Here is a 22978-nt window from a genome sequence, read left to right as displayed (position 1 = left end):
CAGTCCTCCTGCTACTCCTGCCAGGCCCTCAGGATGCATGATGGCCAAGACTTCCTCCTCCCATGTTGTTAGTTGTGGGGGAGGAGGTGGGGGTCCACCGCCAGTCCTCTGTACTGAGAGCTGGTGTCTTGCTGCAATGGAACGAACATTCCCCGTAGGTCTTTCCACCTCTTCCTGATGTCATCCCTGGTTCTTGGGTGCTGTCCCACGACGTTGACCCTGTCCATGATCCTCCGTCATAGCTCCATTTTATGAGCAATGGATATCTGGTACATCTGTGATCCAAATAGCTGTGGCTCTACCCGGATGATTTCCTCCACCATGACCCTTAGCTCCTCCTTAGAGAATCTGAGGTGTTGTTGTGGTGCAATGGGTGTATTAAGAGTGGTGTGGGTGAGGGTGTATGGGGTGATGTGTTGGGGTGTGTGATGTAAGGTGCGTGGGTGGTGTATTGGTGAGGGTGGTATGTGGCTCTGGGTGTGTGATCACTCTTGCTGTCTCTCTCTGTTGGCAATAGTTGGAAATGGTAAAGGGTTGTGTGTAATGTGGGTGGGTGTTTTATAGTGGTGTGGGTGTGTGGGTGTGGCGTGTGTATGGGTGTCAGGTGTGTATTGTTCGAATAGTCCAATGTGGTGTTGTTTTGTTTGTGTGTGTGTATTTTGAGCGCAGTGGCATATACCACCAATCGTTTACTGCCATTGAGTGTCCACTGTGGTGACTTGTGGGTCATAATGTTGTGGGTGTTCTTCTGTTGGCGTAACGGTGTGGGTTTTGATACAGCCAGTATATCACTGACCTTTGGGCTGGCAGACTTGTGTGTGTGGGTGAATAGTAACAGATTGGTATGTGTGTGTCATAATATGATGAACGGATATCCACTGCGGCGGAGGTATGTTGGTGGCAGTTGGCATGGGGGTAAGTGGGATTTACCGCCAATGTCATAATGAGGGCCTAAGGCCCATATTTATACTTTTTTAGCACCACATTTAAATACAAATATAAATATGGGCCTAAGTTTCCTTATAAAACGTTGTAGGAAGAATAAACAAAAGGGTTGACAACGGACATCCCTGACAGACTCCTCTATGAAGTGAAAATGAAGGAGAAATAAGACTATTTAGAACAATGGCTGCCATAGGAGAAGAATTCAATACTGATATTAGTTTTATGAATGTTGTTTCAAACCCAAACTAGGAAAGATTGGAGAAAAAAAAAAACTATTAACACGATCGAGAACTTTTTCTGCGTCTAAATCAATTGCTGAGTGACATTCTCTATCGGTAACAGACCTACTCAAAATATAAAAAGAGTAAATCTTGTATTATATTGATAACATATGACCTTTAACAAAACTAGGTTGCTACTTACCAATTAATTTAGGATGAAGAGGATCTAGACGAAGAGCCAAAATTTTAGCAAAGATTTTATAATCCAGAACAACTAGGGATAGTGGTCTGTAATTTTTACACAACTTTGGGTCTTTCTTCTCATTCGGTATAGGGCAAATTAAAGCATTTTGAAAAGAAACTCCAGTAGAGTTAGAAGTGAAGAATATGAAAAAACTTGACACAATTTTGGAGTTAATATTTTAGAGAAATGCAAATACAATTCTCTAGTGAAACAATTTTGCCCTAGTGCTTTACCTTTTTTGATAAGGTTCATTGCAGTAAAAATATCTTTAATAGAAATGTCTTTATCAAGGGCAGAGATTTAAGGGTATAGAAGTGAAGGTGGTTTAATAGATGACAAATATTGAAGAATATGATCCTGCGAAGGGTGTGATTCCGGAGGATATAATTATGAAAAGAAATGAACAAATTCATTTAAAATATCATAATTTTTATGCAAACGAGAATTTGAGGCATTTAAAATAGATTCTATCTTTGTTCTATTCTTTTTAGCTTTAAGATAGTTTGCTAAAGGCTTCCTGATTTATTTTGTCCACCATATTTTTAGCACTGGATTTAAGAAGATAAGAATTAGCAATTTCCGTTGAATTTTTACTAAAAGTAAATTCAGCTTTAAGTAACTCATTAAGGAAAACTGTAGATTTGGAAGTATAGTATAGATGTTCTAATTATTTAATGTGATTCATGGACTGAAGTAGTTTTTTTAGAAGCAGTTTTCTTTTTATTGGCAGCTTTTGAAATACTACAATCCCTGAATGTTTCTTTAAATGCATCCTAAATTATCCAAACCAATAACTCAAGAGAGTAATTATCTAAAAACAAAATGAGTTACAAATTATTCAAAAAGTTGAGAAAAATGTGTATTAAGAAGTAAAGAGGTATTAAACATCCACCTTTTATTTGTCAGGATATGTTTTATGAGGTCTAAATCTACACTAACAGGATGTTGATCTGAAATTAATATAGAACCAATTTCTGAACCTAAAACATGTTGTACAACATGTTGTGAGACAAACAAATATTCTAATCATGATTGGGAAAAATGAGCAGAAGAGAAAATGGTATATTCTTGCAAAGTGGAATTACATAATCTACGGACATCTGTTAGTACTCTTTGGGCCAGATGTAGCAAAAAGAAAATTTGCGAGTTGCAAATTGCGAGTCCATGCGACTCGCAATTTGCAACTCGCAAATTGGTATGCAGTACGGTGTCTCAGACACCGTCTGCGAGTCGCTATGGGGTCGCAATGACCCACCTCATTAATATTACTGTGGTGGGTCGCAAATTGCGGCCCCATAGCGAGTCTAGGCACTCGCAAACATGGAGGCCTGCTGTTGTCAGCAGACCTTCATGTTCGTGACTGCTTTCTCAATAAAGCATTTTTTTTTTTTTAAGTGTAGCCAGTTTTCTTTAAAGGAAAACGAGCTGCACTTAAAAAAAAAACGAAACCTTTAGTTTCAGTCTTTTTTCAGGGCAGGTAGTGGTCCCTTGGACCACTACCTGCCCTGAAAAAATAGTATTGGGTCCATTCGCAAAGGGGAAGGGGTCCCATGAGGACCCCTTCCAATTTGCGAGTGGGTTACCATCCACTTGAAGTGGATGGTAACTGCGACACCCTTTGCGATCGCATATGCGGTCGCAAATGGTATTGCATGCCACTCCGAATCACAAACAGGAAGGGAACACCCCTATCTATTTGCGATTCTGAAATGCATATTGCGAGTCGGTCCCGACTCGCAATATGCATTTCTGCATAGCAAAGAGGCATTTGCGCCTCGCAAACGGCGATTTTCGCCGTTTGTGACGCGCCAATCCTTTGCTACATCTGGCCCCTGGTCTTGGGAAGGATGGGGTGGGTGGATGGCTTCTTCCACTGGTTCTGGAGGGGATCTTGTGCCCAGTGTGCTTCATCCTGGCCATGTGTGGGTGAGTGGATGGCTTCTCCACTGGTTCTGGAGGGGGCATGTTGCCCTGTGATGAAGATCTTGGAGAGTGCAAGGTCACAGTCTCTCACCTGGGTGTCTGACCCACAGGATTTGCAGGTGCCAGGACACACCACAGCCATTGGAGGTAGGACTACACACTGCCCGCTGGCAGTGACGGCTGCTCAGTGCAGACAGTTTCGGTGCTGGTGTCAGGGCTTGCCTTGGACGGCTGCCCACTGGGGCTGCTGCTGCTGGCAGTGGTGCTGGTGGCAGTGCTGGTGGCGGTGCTGGTTGTGGTGCTCATGTCGGGGATGCCAGTGAAAGCTGCCCACTGGGGCTGCTGCTGCTGGCAGTGGTGTTGGTGGCGGTGCTGGTGGCGGTGTTGGTGTTGGAATGCCATTGGTGGGGGGAGGCTCAAGCCCTTCCCCTGGAGCCTCGGACAGCTGCCCACTGGGGCTGCTGCTGCTGGCAGTGGTGCTGCTGTCGGGGCTTGCAGTGGTGGGGGAGGCTCCAGCCCTTCCCCTGGAGCCTTGGACGGCTGCCCACTGGGGCTGCTACTGCTGGCAGTGGTGCTGGTGGCAGTGCTGGTAGCGGTGCAGGTGGCGGTGCTGGTGTCGGGGATGTCAGTGGTTGGGAGAGGCTCCAGCCCTTCCCCTGCAGACTCAGACGGCTGCCCACTGGGGCTGCTGCTGGCTGTGGTGCTGGTGGCGGTACTGGTGTCGGGGATGCCAGTGGTGGGGGGAGGCTCTAGCCCTTCCCCTGCAGCCTTAGACGGCTGCCCACTGGGGCTGCTGCTGCTGGCAGTGGTGCTGGTGTCGGGGATGCCAGTGGTGGGGAAAGGCGCCAGCCCTTCCCCTGCAGCCTTGGACGGCTGAACCGCCATGGTTGGTGGTGGGGGCTCAGAATCACTCCCAGCATCAGGCCTCCTGTCCGTCCTGCCTCCAGGTGCAGGCACTTTGCCCTTCCCCTTGGCAGCTGGTAATGCCTCCTTGTTCTTCCACTTGGCAGCTGGTGGTGCTTCCTTGCCCTTCCCCTTGGCAGCTGGTGGTGCTTCCTTGTCCTTCCACTTGGAGGCTGGTGGTGCCTTCTTGCCCTTTCCCTTGGCAGCTGGTGGTGCCTCCTTGTCCTTCCCCTTGGCAGCTGGTGGTGCCTCCTTGCCCTTCCCCTTGGCAGCTGGTGGCCCTTGGCAGCTGGTGCAGGCACACTGTCAGTGCTGATGGTTGGTTCCCTGGAGCCTGTTCCACCTGCAGTAGCTGCTGACACTGCTGTGGCCGTGGACGCGGTGGCTGAGGTGCTAGCCTGGGTCCTGACCACCCTGGACCGATGTGAAGGATGGCGGGAGAGGTAGGCAAGAGGTCAACGGCGGAGAGGAAAAGCTTCTTAGGGACATTTTGGTGGGAAGACAGTGAAGGTTTGGGAGTGGAGGAAGAGGGAGTGGTGGTTGGAGGTGTCTGTCTGCTGTGTTTGGGTGCAGGTGCATGGGCTAAATGCTGTACTGGAGTGGATGGCTGCTGGGTGTCTGAGTGCTTGCATTTGTGTACCTTAGGAGGGTGGTGCACAGACACAGTGAGAAAGGACACAGGGGACGTGTGCATGGATGTGGGCGTGGCGACTGCCAGGGAGAGGTGTGTAGGGATAGGTGTGATGGTGATGGGGGTCGTGGATGAGGATGTAGTGCATGCAGGTGTGAGAGGAGATGCTACTGGGAGGGTGGTGGATGAGGAGGAGGAGTTGGACACAGTGGAGGCAGTGGGTGTTGTTTGTGTTAGTGCCTGTGGGATGATGTGTGGTGCTTGTGTTTGCCTGAGCCACTCCTGTGTGTTGTCTTGGGTGCATGCTGGTCTGAATGTGTGCTTGGGATAGGTTTAGGTTGAGGGGAATGGGACTGGGCAGAGGAAGTTGGAGGAAGAGGCTACAGACAGGGACAATGGCTGCCATCAGCGAGGAAGCCAGAGCATGGATTGATCTCTGTTGGGCCGCCATGCCAGAGTGATTGCCCTCCAGGAATGCATTTGTTTGGCTGCAAATGGGCTGCCAGCCCCTGGATGGCATTCACTATGGTTGACTGCCCAAAAGAGATGGATCGCAGAAGGTCAATAACCTCCTCACTCATCAGGAGGGCTAACTGGGGAAGGGCCTGAGGTGCCTGGGGCGAAGGAGATGCCCAACCTCCTGGGTTGTGCGGGCATAGGAAACATGCTGAGGGGCTGCTGGAAGGGTGGTGCTCGTACGGAGGGGTGGCTGCTTTACCTGTAGTTGGGTGGGCACAGCGGTGTCCGCCACCAGCAGGGAGCTTCCATCAGAGGAGGTATCACTGTCTGAAATGTCCCCTCCTGTCTCAGCTGTGGTGCTTCCCTTGCCCTCCATCCCACTGATTCCCTCACCATCGGTGGATTCGGCCTCCTAGGCCCTGTGAGATGCAGCTCCCTCCGTCGCCGGTGCCTCTGCTCCTCCGCCAGAAGATGCTAATTCACATAATGACAGGGTGACATAACAAAAAGGGGGGGAAGAGACAAAGGATACACTTGGTCAATGGCAGCAACAACACCACCATTGGCGTACACAACACACACACACACACACACACAGGGAACTGCCCTACGCACTAGGCAAAACACTACCAGTCACAATGCTCTTCACCAGGCCATGGACAGAAATACCTAACACCAATAGCAGCATTTCTGAGACCCACAGACCCTTGCCCAGTAGTGGATGCTAACTAGCTTGGTAGGAGGTGGCGCTCATCTGCCCCTGTCCAACATGGAACCTACCCTGCAATGTCCAGCCTGGCCTATGGGCACCCACAGGCCCACATCCCCCACCCGGAGACCACGCCACTACGCACAAATATTGTATTGGGAAACTGTACTCACCCCCTTGTGGCTGTTGTGATGCCCTCAAGTGCCCATCCAGCTCTGGACAGGCCACTGCCAGGATGCGGGCCATCACGGGGTCAGGGTTCGACAGGCACCCCTTCGTTGGGAGGCCATTCCCAGCTGGGCTTCTACCGTCTTCCTTTCCCAGCGTCTCAGGGCCTCCCACCATTTGCGACAGTGGGTGCTCCACCTGTTATAGACCCCCAGGGTCCACACGTCCTTGGCGATGGCACACCATATACCCTTTTTCTGATGGGCACTGACCTCCAGAAAAAGATACATTGAAAAAGGCATCAGACATACTGTCCGGCCTGTTACACTCATGGCCCATCAGAGCCCTCACATCCCCTTATGCACAGACATTGCCCACCATACATGCATCACGCAGCCCAGAACCCTTCCACCAACTCCCACTACACGAAGCCCTCACACACAGCACTCCATGCATCCATGCCCCATGCATTGTGCTCACAGTGTACTCACCTGTTGTTCTGGAGGCCGATACAGCATTTGGTACTTGGGTAGGACTCCATCCAACAGTCTCTCCAACTTCACAGCATTGACTTATAAGGGTGTCCCAGTGTGCCAATGAGAACTGGTAAAATTAGTCACTAGCCTGCAGTGACAATTTTAAAAGCAGAGAAAGCATAAACACTGAGGTTCTGGTTAGCAGAGCCTCAGTGATACAGTTAGGCACCACACAGGGAACACATGCAGGGCACACTTTATGAGCACTGGGGTCCTGGCTAGCAGGATCCCAGTGACACAGGCAAAAACAAACATACATCTAAGTAAAAAATGGGGTTAACATGCCAGGCAAGATGGTACTTTCCTACAGGTGGCAGTCGGCATGGCGGTAAGTGGGAGTTACCGCCAATGTCATAATGAGGACCTAAAATCCTAATATAGTGCTTAGAAACACAATAGCTACAACTGGGGGTATCAAAGCGTCTTGATGAAGTCGCTTTTAACAGTAAAACACCACTCGCGTGGGAATGTGGGCCGGTCATGCAATCGCACTGTTTCTTTCCTCACCTGGACACAGTGACCGAAGAGGAGCCAAATGGCCTGAGTCAAGTGACACAGCTACTTCCCACTCTCTTCTTCTTAAGCCTTCCTACTATTTCATCCAAGAAAGGTTGGAATGGATCTAAAGGTGTCTTCCTGTTAGGACAGGATACTTAGCTTGGTACAGTACCTTGGAAAACACTGAGGAAATAAAGACGTTGCACGGGATCCAGGAGGTGAGGGGTTGCTGGAGCCGGTGTGGCGTTGGTTCCTTAATGCTACCAGGGAGGTGAGGCATCTGTTCCTTACTGCTAGGCAGGGAAGGTGAGGCGTCGGTTCCTCACGGTTGCAGGGGAGGTGATGTGGCATCGAGTGCAAGGCAACAGTTCCTTACTACAAGGCAGGGTCACCGAATCCAGCAGGACAAGATGCAAAGTGTTGGCTTTGTGGAGTTGCAATCACCTTTTTGGAGTCAGGTGTCACGGATGTCGGTGACACAGCACTCAGGACTCCCCCTGTGTTTGGACTTCAGAGGTACTGCAGTGATGTCGACCCTGTGTTGCAGGTTGCGGTCGTTGCACTAAGCAGTGACCATGGTTCTGGTGCTGGCAGCGATGGAGAGTTAGACAGCAGTGCCGGTTCCAAAGTCCCTCTGGCATTGATGTATTTAGTTTCTTCTTAGTTGCACCAGAGCTCACTTCCAAGGTCCCAGGAATGCGATTTGGTACCACTTCGAAAGTCAAGATTCTCAACAGGAGAGTCCAGACACTGGCAGGTGAAGTCTTTGATGGCCCTGAGACGTCCTAACCGGAGGCAATCTCAGTTCAAGCCCTTGGAGAACCTTGGAAAGCAGGATGTAGAAAGCCAAGTCTAGTCTTTTCACTCCCAGGACAGAAGCAGCAAGCAGCATGCCACCAGAGCAAAGCAACTGGCAGAGTGGCAGTCTCTCCTACAGCATCCAGTTCTTCTTCCTGGCAAAATGTCCTCAGTCCAGAAGTGTTCTAATTGTGAGGTGTCAGAGGTTCAGCACTTATACTCATTTCTGTCTTTGAAATAGGAAAAACTTCAAAGAGAAGTCTTTGTAGTGCACAAGACCCTGCCTTTCCCTGCTCTGGCCCCAGACACAATTCAAGGGGTTGGAGGCTGCTTTGAGTGAGGACAGGCAAAGACCTATTCAGGTGCAAGTTTCAGCTTCTCTCCCTATTCTAGCTCAGGAAGACCCATCAGGCATTGCAGGGCACACCTCAGCTCCCTTTGTGTGTCTAGAGTGAATTCACAAACAGCTCAACTGTCACCCTGACCTATACGTGTATTTCACAGATAGACAGAGACACAGAATAGTTAACCAAGAAAATGCCCACTTTCTAAAACAGTTCAAAAACCAAACTCCCCAAAAGTTGTATTTTTAAATTGTGAGTTCAGAGACCCCAAACTCCATACCTATATCTGCTTATACTTATACTTAAAAGATAGTTCAAGACAATCCCCATTTTACCCCGAGGGAGAGATCGTCCATGCAATAGTTAAAACAGAATTTAGCAATATTTCACTATGAGGACATGTAAAACACGCTCCTTTTAAATACACTGCACAATGCCTGTGTGGCTGCCTTGGTCCTACTTTAGCGGCGACTTACACATACTAAAAGGGAAGGATTGTGCCTAGCAAGTGGGTACACTTGCCAGGTCAGGTCAAAATGGCAGTTTAAAACTGCACACACAGACACTGCAGTGGAAGGTCTGAGATGTTTATAGGGCTACCCATGTGGGTGGCACAATCAGTGCTGCAGGTCTACTAGAAGCACTTTATTTTGCAGACCCTGGGCACACATTGTGCACTTTAGCAGGGACTTATTAGCAAATCAAATATGCCAATCATGAATAAACGAATCACCAATACATTTTAGACAGAGAGCATATGCAAATTAGCATTGGTTAGCAGTGGTAAAGTGTCTGCACTCCTAAAGCCAACACAAACAGATAAGAAAACATAGGAGGAAGAAGACATATAGATTGTGGATAACCTTTTCAAAGAGGGCCAAGTCCAACATCATTCCTAACCCATGCTATACTTAAGATTGTAACTAATGTACTTAATTAAAAACTTATATAAAGTGTGATGATGACCCAAAACATCAGAAAACTGTACAGAGGAATCCATTGCTAGGAAGATGGAGCTGTGGCGGAGAATTGTCGACAGGGTCAACGCAGTGGGACAGCATCCAAGAACATGGGATTACATCAGGAAGAGGTGGAACGACCTACGGGGAAGGTACGTTCCGTGGTATCCAGACACCAGGTAGCCATACAGAGGACTGGCGGTGGACCCCCACCTCCTCCACCACAACTAACAACATGGGAGGAGCAAGTCTTGGCGATCATGCATCCTGAGGGCCTCTCAGTAGTAGCAGGAGGACTGGACTCTGGTAAGGCAAAGCTTTACTATGATATCCCCCACCCTATCTGCATGCCATCACAAACACCTACCCCTACCCTCACACCCTTCACCCCAACACTTCACAGATACCCCACTAACCCAATACCAAGCCCTGCATATGACAACAATGTATGGACACCCATCACAGACCTGCATGGACATCCATCACCAAAGCATGTCCAGTAGAGAGACTCAGCCAGGGCACACAATCACCACTCACACAAGGGCCAAGTCGCTAATGCTAGCACAGGAGTAGAGGGAAACTCACCCATTGCACAAGATGGCACACACAGATACAATAACTATGCATTTACACCCCATCAGGACCCTTACCCAACGTCACCGGACAGGAGGTGCCATCCATATCCAGTCCCCCCACAGAAGAAGCCCACAGTGACGACAGCTGCTCTGCACGCCTGGATCAAGATGACCAGCCCGGCCCATCAGGGACCTCTGGACCACAACTGAACCTCCCACCTCAGGAAACACCACCACAGCACCCACCCAGCGGGCCCATGCCACTGTCCCCAGGACACGTCAATCAGCAGTGTGTCCACCACTACAGGGATCCCAGGCAAATCCACTAACCCATGACGATCAGGGACCTGGGGTCAGTGGCAGTGGGAACATAGTTCAGGGGACAGAGGCACAGGACAACAGGGAAGCTGGGAGGACTGCTGTGCGACAGTGGGAGGACAGGCCCAGGGTACCCACTCTCCAAGAAGCACTCTCCAACATCATGGGAGCATACCACAATTCCCAGGAGACCATGGGCACGGTACTGGCCAAGTTTCAGGAGACCCAGCGGCTGCAGGAGGAACAGTACCTGGGGATCAGGGAGGACTTGAAGTCCATTAAGACAGAGAACATTGCCAAGACCCCCACCAGGAAATAAGACTCTCCTGATTGTCACCCTTCTGTCCCACTATGTCACCCTGACCACCTTGAACTGCCATTGCTCCACTTCTTATGCCCCCTTGGACAATGCACCTGTGATACCATGAGACTGGACACTACCATGGATATTCCTCCATTATCACCCCAGCCCATTGCACATCCCCCTCCACTTATTAGCACTTCAGTAAACACACTTGAATCAAAAAAAAATCTGGGGTCAGTCTGTACTTTCACAAATGTATTATTACAACCTCTTTGACAAATATAAATGTTACTGTTCATTTGCACATACCAAAGTATGACAGTTGTTGGGCAGCAGTGAACATAGCAGAAGGCAGAGTGTGGTACCCAGATCTGTGAAAGTAAACCCAAAGTGAACTGTCAGGGTCCATGCACAGAGGTAAAAAGGCAGACTTATACAATGTCCTACAGTAGTCTGATATGAGAGGAGCAGTGCCAGTCTCTTACCTGTGTCTCACTGGAAGTACTGCATGATGATGTTGTTTCAGTTGTCAATATCTTCTTCTTCTGCCTCCTCTTCTTCACTGTCCACAGGCTCCACAGCTGCCACAAGACCAACATCAGGCCCATCCTCCTGCAGAAAAGGCACCTGGCGTCGCAAAGCCAGGTTGTGCAACATACAGCATGCCACGATTATCTGGCACACCTTCTTCAGTGAGTAGTATAGGGAGCCACCTGTTAAATAGAAGCACCGGAATATGGCCTTCAGCAGGCCGAAAGTCCACTCTATGATCCTCCTAGTTTGCCCATGTGCCTCATTGTAGCGTTTCTCTGCCCTTGTCCTGGGATTCCTCACTGGGGTCAGTAGCCATTACAGGTTGGGATAACCAGAGTCACCTGCAAATGTAGAGGGATATCAGTTAGACGTACACCAACCCTTAGGGACTAACCAATACCCAGACACCTATTCATACTGTGTGGGGACATTGGGCTCACCTATTAGCCACACACATTGCCCAGGAGTTGGCCCATCACATAAGGGATGCTGCTATTCCTCAAAATGTAAGCGTCATGCACAGAGCCAGGATACTTGGTATTCACATGAGAGATGTACTGGTCTGCCAAACACACCATCTGCACATTCATTGAATGGTAGCATTTATGATTTCTGTACACCTGTACATTCCTGCGGGGGGGGACAAATGCCACATGTGTACCATCAATGGTCACTTTTCACTGTGGCCAAACCCTCCACCTTGGGGAAAACGATGTAGCTGCGCATGTGTTTCAGCAGGACAGACAACACTCTGGTCAACACGTTGGAGAACATTGGCTGTGACATCCCTGATGCCAAGGCCACTGTTGTTTGAAAGGAACCACTGGCCAGGAAATGGAGCACTGACAGGACCTGCACTAGAGGGGGGATATTTGTGGGCTGGCGGATAGCTGACATCAGGTCAGGCTCCAATTGGACACACAGTTCCTGGATTGTGGCACAATCAAGTCTGTATGTGATAATGATGTGTCTGTCTTCCATTGTCGACAGGTCCACCAGGGGTCTGTACACTGGAGGATGACGCCATCTCATCAGGGGATTTGCCCTATGGAGGAGAATGGTGAGCAGAGGGTCATATACCACATAGGTTGCGCAAGGGTGTTTTGCACCAATGTGATTTAATCGGTGTGTAGCGTTGTCTGTCCGTATTTGTGCCCAAATGTGCTTAATCAATCAATCAGAAAGATTATAGAGCGTACTACTCACCCGTGAGGGTCTCACAGCGCGGGGGAAGGAGGTTTACTGTTCGAAAAGCCATGTCTTTAGGTTTTTTCTGAAGAGCCGGAGGTCCTGGGTCTTGCAGATGTTGGTGGGGAGGGAGTTCCAGGCCTTGGGGGCGAGGTAGGAGAAGGATCTGCCTCCTGTGGTGGCGCATTGGATGCAGGAGACTGTGGCGAGTGTGAGGTCGGCAGAGCGCAGGTGGTGAGTGGGAGTGTGGAAGTTCACTCTTTCGTTGAGGTAGGTTGGGCCAGTGTTGTGTAGGGATTTGTGTGCGTGCATGAGGATTTTGAAGGTGAACCTCTTGTCGATGGGGAGCCAGTGAAGGGATTTGAGGTGTGACAAGATGTGTTCATGGCGAGGGAGGTCCAGGATGAGGCGGGTGGCTTTGTTCTGGATTCTCTGGAGTTTGCGTTTGAGTTTGAGTGTGGTGCCGGCGTAGAGGACGTTTCCATAGTCCAGCCTGCTGCTGATGAGTGCGTGGGTGACGGTCTTTCTGGTGTCTATGGGAATACATTTGAAGGTTTTTCGCAGCATGCGGAGTGTGTTGAAACAGGAGCAGGTGACAGCGTTGATTTCCTGGGTCATGGAGCGGGAGGGGTCCAGGATGATGCAGAGGTTGCGTGAGTGGTTTGCGGGGGCAGGTGCAGGGCCTAGGACGGTGGGCAACCAGGAGTCGTCCCATATGGTTTTGTTGGGGCCTAAAATGATTATTTTGTTTTTTTGGGAGTTGAGCTTGAGGTGGTTTGCTGTCATCCATGTGGCGGTGTCAAGGAATGCAGCTTGGAGGTTGGTTTTGGCGGTGGTAGGGTTACGGTTGAGGGAGATGATGAGTTCGGTGGAGCTCATAGGACAGCATCCCTGCCCTGCTCCAAATCAAGAGAAACAGCATCCCTGTTCTCTCTTCCAGCCATATGGACAAAGTTTTTGCCCAGCTATGGCTTTATTGAGACAGCATCCCTGTCTGGCATTTTCATCTCTACAAATAGGTTCAGTGGACAATTCCCACTGCTCTAAACTAAAACTTACTGATAGAAACTCTAAAAATACATCTTCACATTGTTGCTTAGCTAAAAAACTTCAAACAGGGTGGTTTACATCCCCACAGGGAAGTAACCATATAGTGGATGATAAAGGGAGTAACCAGTCTATTGCAGAGCTACTCTCTACTTATCACCACTTAGACAGTAAAGTCTCAACTGGCAAAGGTTAGCCTTATTGTCCTTCGTTTGGGGGGTGGGGGGGTTGTGTGAGAAAGTAGCCTCTTTCTAGCCTTGTTACCCCCACTTTTGGCCTGTTTGTGAGTGTATGTCAGGGTGTTTTCACTGTCTCACTGGGATCCTGCCAGCCAGGGCCCAGTGCTCATAGTGAAAACCCTATGTTTTCAGTATGTTTGTTATGTGTCACTGGGACCCTGCTAGCCAGGACCCCAGTGCTCATAAGTTTGTGGCCTATATGTATGTGTTCCCTGTGTGATGCCTAACTGTCTCACTGAGGCTCTGCTAACCAGAACCTCAGTGGTTATGCTCTCTCATTTTTTTCCAAATTGTCACTAACAGGCTAGTGACCAATTTCACCAATTCACATTGGCATACTGGAACACCCTTATAATTCCCTAGTATATGGTACTGAGGTACCCAGGGTATTGGGGTTCCAGGAGATCCATATGGGCTGCAGCATTTCTTTTGCCACCCATAGGGAGCTCTGACAATTCTTACACAGGCCTGCCACTGCAGCCTGAGTGAAATAATGTCCCGTTATTTCACAGCCATTTACCACTGCACTTAAGTAACTTATAAGTCACCTATATGTCTAACCTTTACCTGGTGAAGGTTGGGTGCTAAGTTACTTAGTGTGTGGGCACCCTGGCACTAACCAAGGTGCCCCCACATTTTTCAGGGCAATTTCCCCGGACTTTGTGAGTGCGGGGACACCATTACACGTGTGCACTACATATAGGTCACTACCTATGTGTAGCTTCACAATGGTAACTCCGAATATGGCCATGTAACATGTCTATGATCATGGAATTACCCCCTCAATGCCATCCTGGCATTGTTGGCACAATCCCATGATCCCACGGGTCTCTAGCACAGACCCGGGTACTGCCAAACTGCCTTTTCAGGGGTTTCACTGCAGCTGCTGCTGCTGCCAACCCCTCAGACAGGTTTCTGCCCTCCTGGGGTCCAGCCAGGCTTGGCCCAGGAAGGCAGAACAAAGGACTTCCTCCGAGAGAGGGTGTTACACCCTCTCCCTTTGGAAATAATGTGTTAAGGCAGGGGAGGAGTAGCCTCCCCCAGCCTCTGGAAATGCTTTCATGGGCACAGATGGTGCCCATTTCTGCATAAGCCAGTCTACACCGGTTCAGGGACCCCTCAGCCCTGCTCTGGCGTGAAACTGGACAAAGGAAAGGGGAGTGACCACTTCCCTGACCTGCACCTCCCCTGGGAGGTGCCCAGAGCTCCTCCAGTGTGCTCCAGACCTCTGCCATCTTGGAAACAGAGGTGCTGCTGGCACACTGGACTGCTCTGAGTGGCCAGGGCCAGCAGGTGACGTCAGAGACTCCTTCTGATAGGCTCCTTCAGGTGTTGCTAGCCTATCCTCTCTCCTAAGTAGCCAAACCCTCTTTTCTGGCTATTTAGGGTCTCTGCTTTGGGGAATTCCTTAGATAACGAATGCAAGAGCTCATCAGAGTTCCTCTGCATCTCTCTCTTCACCTTCTGCTAAGGAATCGACTGCTGACCGCGCTGGAAGCCTGAAAAACTGCAACAAAGTAGCAACGACGACAACTGCGACACTGTAACGCTGATCCTGACGCCTTCTCGACTGTTTTCCTGGTGGTGCATGCTGTGGGGGTAGTCTGCCTCCTCTCTGCACTAGAAGCTCCGAAGAAATCTCCCGTGGGTCGACGGAATCATCCCCCTGCAACCACAGGCACCAAAGAACTGCATCACCGGTCCTCTGGGTCTCCTCTCAGCACGACGAGCGAGGTCCCTTGAACTCAGCAACTCTGTCTAAGTGACTCCCACAGTTCAGTGACTCTTCAGTCCAAGTTTGGTGGAGGTAAGTCCTTGCCTCCCCACGCCAGACTGCATTGCTGGGAACCGCGTGTTTTACAGCTACTCCGGCTCCTGTGCACTCCACGAAGATTTCCTTTGTGCACAGCCAAGCCTGGGTCCACGGCACTGTAACCTGCATTGCACGACCTTCTGAGTTGTCCTCTGGCAGCGTGGGACTCTCTTGTGCAACTTCGGGTGAGCAACGTTTCACTCCACTTTGTAGTGCCTGTTCTGACACTTCTGCGGGTGCTGCCTGCTTCTGAGAGGGCTCCTTGTCTTGCTGGACGCCACCTCTGTCCCCTCACACAATTGGCGACATCCTGGTCCCTCCTGGGCCACAGCAGCATCCAAAAATCCTAACCGCAAGCTTTGCAGCTAGCAAGGCTTGTTTGCGGTCTTTCTGCAGGAAAACACTTCTGCACGACTCTTCATGACGCAGGACATCTATCGTCTAAAGGGGATGTTTCTAGCCCTTATCGTTCTTGCAGAATCCTCAGCTTCTACTGTCCAGTAGCAGCTTCTTTGCACCCACAGCTGGCATTTCCTGGGCATCTGCCCACTCTCGACTTGATCGTGACTTTTGGACTTGGTCCCCTTGTTCCTCAGGTACCCTCGTCTGGAAATCCATTGTTGTTCCATTGCTGGTTTTGGTCTTTCCTGCAGAATTCCCCTATCACGACTTCTGTGCTCTTTGGGGAACTTTAGTGCACTTTGCACTCACTTTTCAGGGTCTTGGGGTGGGCTATTTTTCTAACCCTCGCTGTTTTCTTACAGTCCCAGCGACCCTCTACAAGGTCACATAGGTTTGGGGTCCATTCGTGGTTCGCATTCCACTTTTGGAGTATATGGTTTGTGTTGCCCCTATCCCTATGTGTCCCCATTGCATCCTATTGTAACTATACATTGTTTGCAGTTTTCTATTGCTATACTGCATATTTTTGGTATTGTGTACATATATCTTGTGTATATTTGCTATCCTCATACTGAGGGTACTCACTGAGATATTTTTGGCATATTGTCATAAAAATAAAGTACCTTTATTTTTAGTATATCTGTGTATTGTGTTTTCTTATGATTTTGTGCGTATGACACTAGTGGTACTGTAGGAGCTTCACTCGTCTCCTGGTTCAGCATAAGCTGCTCTGCTAAGCTACCATTTCTATCAGCCTAAGCTGCTAGACACCCCTCTACACTAATAAGGGATACCTGGGCCTGGTGCAAGGTGTAAGTACCCCTTGGTACTCACTACAAGCCAGTCCAGCCTCCTACATTGGTTGTGCAGCGGTGGGATAAGTACTTTTCAACTACTTACCACTTTTGTCATTGTACTTTTCATAAGAGAAAAATATACAAAACAAGTTCAGTGTATGTACACCTAACCAAAAAGTTTTGCTTTTCTCCTTTCACTTCTTTTCTAAGTGCTGAAAAGTACCTCTAAACTTTCTAAAAAGTTCTTAAAAAGTTTTAAAAGTTTTTTTTCTGTCTTTCAAAAAGTTCTGAAAAACTTTTTCCCCACTTTTTCTATCCCTTAAACACTTTCTAAAATGTCTGGCACAGGCCAAACTGTTGATCTGTCCAAACTTGCTTATGATCACCTTAGCTGGAAAGGAGCAAGGAGTCTCTGCATTGAAAGAGGTTTAGGGGTAGGGAAGAATCGCTGTAGAGAACTGTTGGTTAATATGCTCATTGAACAAGATAAGACCAGAGTTGGCACTTCTGTTGAGAAATTAGCTGATGGTTCCCAATCTGACCCTGGGGCACCCCTAGCAAAAGATTTAGAAGGGAAACTTCCTAGCCTGCCCATTAGCAGACCACCTAGCATAGCTGGTACTGATGTAGAGTCACATCACAGTAATAGTGTTGCCTCACATCACAGTAAGAGTATTCCTTCTCATCATAGTAGAAGTGCTGTTTCTGTTAGCCAGGCTGTTAGAGTGCCATCTGTTAGGGACAGGTCTCCTTCTGTTCATTCTCACCATACTTCTGGAGGGGGATGACATTAACAAGTGGTTTGCTGCACTTGAGAGGGCCTGTGTTGTACAGGATGTCCCTCAAAGGCAGTGGGCTGCTATCCTATGGCTATCATTTAGTGGAAAGGGTAGGTATAGGCTCCTTACTGTAAAATAAAGTGATGCCAATGATTTCAAAGTTCTTAAGAATGCACTCCTAGATGGTTATGGCTTAACCACTGAACAGTACAGGATGAAGATCATAGAAACCAAAAAGGAGTCTTCACAAGACTGGGTAGACTTTGTTGACCATTCAGTGAAGGCCTTGGAGGGGTGGTTACATGGCAGTAAAGTTTCTGACTATGAAAGCCTGTATAACTTAATCCTGAGAGAGCATATACTTAATAATTGTGTGTCTGATTTGATGCACCAGTATCTAGTGGACTCAGATCTGACCTCTTCCCAAGAATTGGGAAAGAAGGCAGACAAATGGGTCAGAACAAGAGTGAACAGAGAAGTTCATACAGGTGGTGACAAGGATGGCAAGAAGAAACATGGTGAGAAATCTCAAGATAAGCATGGGGATTAGGGTAAAACCAAAGATCCCACTTCAAATCTTAAACACTCTTCAGGGGGTGGGGATAAAACAAATTCTTCCTCTACTTCTCAACCCACACACATTAAAAAGCCTTGGTGCTTTGTGTGTAAAGACAGAGGCCATAGGCCAGGGGATAAGTCATGTCCAGGTAAAGCCCCTGAGCCTACCACCACTAATACATCAAGCTCTAGTGCCCCTAGCAGTATTGGTACTAGTGGTGGGACTACTGGCAACAGTCAAGCAAAGGGTGTAGTTGGGTTCACTTATGGGTCCATCATAGAAACTGGGGTAGTCAGTCCCAAGACAGTTTCTGTCACACCTAGTGGCATTGGCCTTGCCACACTGGCTGCTTGTCCCCTTACAATGGATAAGTAGAGGCAGACAGTTTCAATAAATGGTGTTGAGGCCTTGGCCTACAGGGACACAGGTGCCAGTATCACTTTGGTGACTGAAAATCTAGTGCATCCTGAACAACACATCATTGGACAACAGTATAAGATTATTGATGTCCATAACTCCACTAAGTTTCTTCCCTTAGCTATAATTCAGTTTAGTTGGGGTGGAGTTACTGGCCCTAAGCAGGTGGTAGTATCACCTAGCTTACCTGTAGATTGTCTCTTAGGTAATGACCTAGAGGCCTCAGGTTGAGCTGAGGTAGAGTTTTATGCCCATGCAGCCATGCTGGGCATCCCAGAGGAATTGTTCCCTCTCATTTCTACTGAAATGAAAAAGCAAAGGAGAGACGGCCTGAAAACTCAGGATCCCTCTCCATCAACAGGTAAAAAGGGTATCACAGTATCCCCTAACCACCCTGCCATTCAGGATACCATTCCTGTGGTGGGAGAAACCTCTCCTAGGGTGGCACCTGTTCCAAGGGAAACATCAGCTGGCATAGCTGTACTCCCTGAGGTGGAAGTACCTCTCTGTGGGATAACTAACATTGGTGAGAAAAAGAGCACCATTTTAGTTAACATGGAGCATCCCTCCAACCCTCCCAGAGAAACTTTAGTGCAGAAACCCTGCACTGCCTCACAACACTTAGGACAGCATCCCTGCCCTAGTGTGGAGCTCATAGGACAGCATCCCTGCCCTGCTCCAAATCAAGAGAAACAGCATCCCTGTTCTCTCTTCCAGCCATATGGACAAAGTTTTTGCCCAGCTATGGCTTTATTGAGACAGCATCCCTGTCTGGCATTTTCATCACTACAAATAGGTTCAGTGGACAATTCCCACTGCTCTAAACTAAAACTTACTGATAGAAACTCTAAAAATACATCTTCACATTGTTGCTTAGCTAAAAAACTTCAAACAGGGTGGTTTACATCCCCACAGGGAAGTAACCATATAGTGGATGATAAAGGGAGTAACCAGTATATTGCAGAGCTACTCTCTACTTATCACCACTTAGACAATAAAGTCTCAACTGGCCAGAGTTAGCCTTATTGTCCTTCGTTTGGGGGGGGGGGGGGGGTTTGTGAGAAAGTAGCCTCTTTCTAGCCTTGTTACCCCCACTTTTGGCCTGTTTGTGAGTGTATGTCAGGGTGATTTCACTGTCTCACTGGGATCCTGCCAGCCAGGGCCCAGTGCTCATAGTGAAAACCCTATGTTTTCAGTATGTTTGTTATGTGTCACTGGGACCCTGTTAGCCAGGACCCCAGTGCTCATAAGTTTGTGGCCTATATGTATGTGTTCCCTGTGTGATGCCTAACTGTCTCACTGAGGCTCTGCTAACCAGAACCTCAGAGGTTATGCTCTCTCATTTCTTTCCAAATTGTCACTAACAGGCTAGTGACCAATTTCACCAATTCACATTGGCATACTGGAACACCCTTATAATTCCCTAGTATATGGTACTGAGGTACCCAGGGTATTGGAGTTCCAGGAGATCCCTATGGGCTGCAGCATTTCTTTTGCCACCCATAGGGAGCTCTGACAATTCTTACACAGGCCTGCCACTGCAGCCTGAGTGAAATAATGTCCACGTTATTTCACAGCCATTTACCACTGCACTTAAGTAACTTATAAGTCACCTATATGTCTAACCTTTACCTGGTAAAGGTTGGGTGCTAAGTTACTTAGTGTGTGGGCACCCTGGCACTAGCCAAGGTGCCCCCACATTGTTCAGGGCAAATTCCCCGGACTTTGTGAGTGCGGGGACACCATTACACGCGTGCACTACATATAGGTCACTACCTATGTGTAGCTTCACAATGGTAACTCCGAATATGGCCATGTAACATGTCTATGATCATGGAATTACCCCCTCAATGCCATCCTGGCAGTGTTGGCACAATCCCATGATCCCACGGGTCTCTAGCACAGACCCGGGTACTGCCAAACTGCCTTTTCAGGGGTTTCACTGCAGCTGCTGCTGCTGCCAACCCCTCAGACAGGTTTCTGCCCTCCTGGGGTCCAGCCAGGCTTGGCCCAGGAAGGCAGAACAAAGGACTTCCTCAGAGAGAGGGTGTTACACCCTCTCCCTTTGGAAAAAGGTGTTAAGGCAGGGGAGGAGTAGCCTCCCCCAGCCTCTGGAAATACTTTCATGGGCACAGATGGTGCCCATTTCTGCATAAGCCAGTCTACACCAGTTCAGGGACCCCTCAGCCCTGCTCTGGCGTGAAACTGGACAAAGGAAAGGGGAGTGACCACTTCCCTGACCTGCACCTCCCCTGGGAGGTGCCCAGAGCTCCTCCAGTGTGCTCCAGACCTCTGCCATATTGGAAACAGAGGTGCTGCTGGCACACTGGACTGCTCTGAGTGGCCAGGGCCAGCAGGTGATGTCAGAGACTCCTTCTGATAGGCTCATTCTGGTGTTGCTAGCCTATCCTCTCTCCTAAGTAGCCAAACCCTCTTTGCTGGCTATTTAGGGTCTCTGCTTTGGGGAATTCCTCAGATAACGAATGCAAGAGCTCATCAGAGTTCCTCTGCATCTCTCTCTTCACCTTCTGCCAAGGAATCGACTGCTGACCGCGCTGGAAACCTGCAAAACTGCAACAAAGTAGCAACGACGACTACTGCAACACTGTAACGCTGATCCTGCCGCCTTCTCGACTGTTTCCCTGGTGGTGCATGCTGTGGGGGTAGTCTGCCTCCTCTCTGCACTAGAAGCTCCGATGAAATCTCCCGTGGGTCGACGGAATCGTCCCACTGCAACCGCAGGCACCAAAGAACTGCATCACCGGCCCTCTGGATCTCCTCTCAACACGACGAGCGAGGTCCCTTGAACTCAGCAACTCTGACCAAGTGACTCCCACAGTCCAGTGACTCTTCAGTCCAAGTTTGGTGGAGGTAAGTCCTTGCCTCCCCACGCCAGACTGCATTGCTGGGAACCACGTGTTTTGCAGCTACTCCGGCTCCTGTGCACTCCACGAAGATTTCCTTTGTGCACAGCCAAGCCTGGGTTCACAGCACTCTAACCTGCATTGCACGACCTCCTGAGTTGTCCTCCGGTGGCGTGGGACTCTCTTGTGCAACTTCAGGTGAGCACCATTTCACTCCACTTTGTAGTGCCTGATCTGGCACTTCTGCGGGTGCTGCCTGCTTTTGAGGGAGCTCCTTGTCTTGCTGGACGCCCCCTCTGTCCCTTCACGCAATTGGCGACATCCTGGTCCCTCCTGGGCCACAGCAGCATCCAAAAACCCTAAGCACAAGATTTGCAGCTAGCAAGGCTTGTTTGCGGTGTTTCTGCAGGAAAACACTTCTGCACGACTCTTCACGACGTGGGACATACCTCCTCCAAAGGAGAAGTTTCTAGCCCTTGTCGTTCTTGCAGAATCTTCAGCTTCTACTGTCCAGTAGCAGCTTCTTTGCACCCACAGCTGGCATTTCCTGGGCATCTGCCCACTCTCGACTTGATTGTGACTTTTGGACTTGCTCCCCTTGTTCCTCTGGTACCCTCGTCTGGAAATCCATCGTTGTTGCATTGCTGGTTTTGGTCTTTCCTGCAGAATTCCCCTATCACGACTTCTGTGCTCTTTGGGGAACTTTAGTGCAATTTGCACTCACTTTTCAGGGTCTTGGGGTGGGCTTTTTTTCTAACCCTCACTGTTTTCTTACAGTCCCAGCGACCCTCTACAAGGTCACATAGGTTTGGGGTCCATTCGTGGTTCGCATTCCACTTTTCGAGTATATGGTTTGTGTTGCCCCTATCCCTATGTGTCCCCATTGCATCCTATTGTAACTATACATTGTTTGCACTGTTTTCTATTGCTATACTGCATATTTTTGGTATTGTGTACATATATCTTGTGTATATTTGCTATCCTCATACTGAGGGTACTCACTGAGATACTTTTGGCATATTGTCATAAAAATAAAGTACCTTTATTTTTAGTATATCTGTGTATTGTGTTTTCTTATGATATTGTGCATATGACACTAGTGGTACTGTAGGAGCTTCACTCGTCTCCTAGTTCAGCCTAAGCTGCTCTGCTAAGCTACCTTTTCTATCAGCCTAAGCTGCTAGACACCCCTCTACACTAATAAGGGATACCTGGGCCTGGTGCAAGGTGTAAGTACCCCTTGGTACTCACTACAAGCCAGTCCAGCCTCCTACAGTTGGAAGTTCAGGTGTTCTGTGGGATCTTGTCCTACATGCGGTAGGATGTGATGTGTTGGTGGTGGTGTGTTGGTGGTTTGGAGAAGGAGAAGTGGATGCAGTGGTGGTCAGTCCAGTGGAGTTCGGTGGTGTGAGTGTAGGTTATGTGGTTGCTCGAGGTGAAGATTGCATCTAGTGTGAGTCCTGCTGAGTGGGTGGGTTCTGTGACCAGTTGTTTGAGTCCGAGGTTGGTGAGGTTATCTAGAAGGGATGAGGAGTTGTGGTCGTGCGGGTTCTCCAGGTGAAAGTTAAAGTCACCAAGGAGGATGTAGTCTGTGGAGGTGAGGGGTGATGGTGTCAGCGATGACGTCACAGAAGGGGGAGCGAGGCCCTGGTGGTCTGTATATGAGTGTTCCTCTGAGGGTAGTGTTTTTGTTTATGTGGATTAGGAAGTGTATGTATTCTGCGCTGTCTAGGGTGTCGTGTGTGTTGGTGGTGACCTTAACGGTGTCTTTGTGCAGAATGACGATGCCACCTCCTGGTTTGTT

Source organism: Pleurodeles waltl, chromosome 8 (assembly GCF_031143425.1).
Source record: "Pleurodeles waltl isolate 20211129_DDA chromosome 8, aPleWal1.hap1.20221129, whole genome shotgun sequence".
In the NCBI taxonomy this organism is placed as follows: domain Eukaryota; kingdom Metazoa; phylum Chordata; class Amphibia; order Caudata; family Salamandridae; genus Pleurodeles; species Pleurodeles waltl.
The sequence above is the reverse complement of the archived record's forward strand: the minus strand, read 5'-3'. Positions refer to the sequence as shown.